The sequence below is a fragment of the Ctenocephalides felis genome, unplaced genomic scaffold (genome assembly GCF_003426905.1).
Source record: "Ctenocephalides felis isolate EL2017-DRISC unplaced genomic scaffold, ASM342690v1 CF-g0.4_SCAFFOLD_03571, whole genome shotgun sequence".
NCBI lineage: Eukaryota > Metazoa > Arthropoda > Insecta > Siphonaptera > Pulicidae > Ctenocephalides > Ctenocephalides felis.
In genome coordinates this window covers 27,599,549-27,601,950 of record NW_020539725.1, presented here as the reverse complement: position 1 = coordinate 27,601,950, position 2,402 = coordinate 27,599,549, and positions in this window count along the sequence as shown.

Here is a 2,402-nt window from a genome sequence, read left to right as displayed (position 1 = left end):
TATATACGAGTATATATATATATATATATATATATATATATATATTTGTATTTGTATTTATAGTTGTGTTCGGGTGCGTGTACTTGTACAAATACACTATTTCGAATATGAAATATTTGCAGAGATGTGTTTGAGAGTTTATGTAATAGTTCAATGAACCAGAAGCATAAAGCGATATTGATAATTCTTTTCGCAAATTCAACAATAAGTTTCTGACCACAAATTTCGCAAGTAGATTTGTTTATATACTTATGAGTAGCAAAAAGTAAATTCGGGAAAAAACCAGTAAGTAAAGATCATATTAAGATAAATAAAATACGCAAATAATCGAACGGTGATATATATATATATATATATATATATATATATACCTTGTAGTATGAGTATTACAAAAGCTTCGCATTAGCATAACTTGCAACATTTTTAAACAAGAAAAGCAAATATTAAGCAAATCGCAATAAATACTTTAGCAATAATTATAATAAAATTAGGACATTTATATATTGCAATATCTCTAAAATATAAACGTTTTGGTATATTTAAAATCATACAAATATTATATAAATTTATGTTAAATTTCTTTCTCAATAAAAAGTTTACATTTTTATGACAAAAATAAAGTTAGTCAATCAAAGAAGTATATGCACTTCTCCTTATCTATGTTTAAGTATAAGCAAATATTTCAATTTAATAATCAATATTAGAATATTTAATAATAATATCAACGATAGCTATATAATTTATTAGCTCATTGTTAGTCAAAACAAAATGAAATTTGAATATGTAAAAATATTAAATTAGATACAAGTTATAAAAATGCAAATCTATTTTATGATAACTATTAATGAAATAGTGAAAACAATATATGTTGATCAAAACTTGTCTAATTTGCAGTAACTTATATTTTGTTATGATCGTATTTAAAACAACAATATATATATAGTATATATATATATATATATATATATATATATTATGTGAGATGAAAGCTACTTTCTATGTAGCTTCCATATTGTAGAGAAAGTAAATTTGAGATTGAAATGTCGAGCTTTCTTTTCTCATGCAATATGAATACATACTGTAACAATTTATATATCCATATATATATATATATATATATATATATATATATATATATATATATGCATCTGAATATTTAGGTATGCTATCTAATTTTACTGATGGATTTTATATTCCAAATTTTAAAATTTTAATTACAACTGAATCATTAATCTCCATTATCAATTCAAAAATATAAATCAAATTAAATAAAAAAATGTAACCTATGTCCAAATAGATGTGTGTGCATATGTCACATACGACCGATCATTTTCAACCATGTGCAGTAGTATGTTATGTTCATATATATGTGCACAGCAAATATGGGCACCATGTGTCTATGTAATTTTAGAGTGCACACACGCTTTCGTGGTGTCGCAAACACAGCTCAAATATAGAACAAGATTGCGGTAGGTCATTGTACTACAAGCATTCGTACGCATTTATGCGTGTAGACATAAAATTATAAATAAATAGCTATAAGCAACGACACTGCCGAAATATTTTTAGATTAATAGATTGACATGCGATCAGCAAAATATGTAACAGGAATAATAAAACTGCAATATATGGCATTGTACTGGTACGATTGAGCAAAAGAAAAGGAAACTGGATAGGAGCCATCCAGAGTAAAAAGTATATCAGCGCAAATATAAGTATCATCGAAAGATAAATAGGATTGAAGAAAAAGAATGCACAAGATGGTCTTATGCAAGAAGAGAAAATTTAGAGATTTGATAACTGATGTCCAAAGAAGTAGGGACTTGAGAAGTAAAAAGTGAATACACAAATATAAGAAGTTGAGAAGGGGGTAAATGAATATATGGCAATTGGCCTAAAAGCAGATTTTGTGTGTGGAGTAATTTTCTATCATTGAAATTAAAATTTAGGTTTTTTATATAAGTATAATTCAAACTTAGCAATTCCAACTTTGCATTTTGTAGATAAATTCCAACAAAATGTATGGATCTAACTATATGTACCTAAAATTATTTAATTTTAAAAACTTTTATTGAATTTGATATTTTTCCTAAATTTACATTTTATAACACTTATAATTTGGTGTATCAATTATTCTTTTTACCAAATACTATTTCCCGAACCGTTTATATTCGTATTTGTGCGCGTAAAATTGCAAAGAGCGCATTGACTTCGCATGTGACGTCATAACTATGCACTATGCAAACACATACTGGTGGCTTTTGGTTATAAATGTGTACATGTTTGCACGTATTTCGTACTCATACATATATGCAACGTACATGATCGTTCGCCAGAGAACATAGAATGTTGACCCAGTTGTAAAGTGCATTGCACTCGCTGCACACAAGGAGGAACAAATA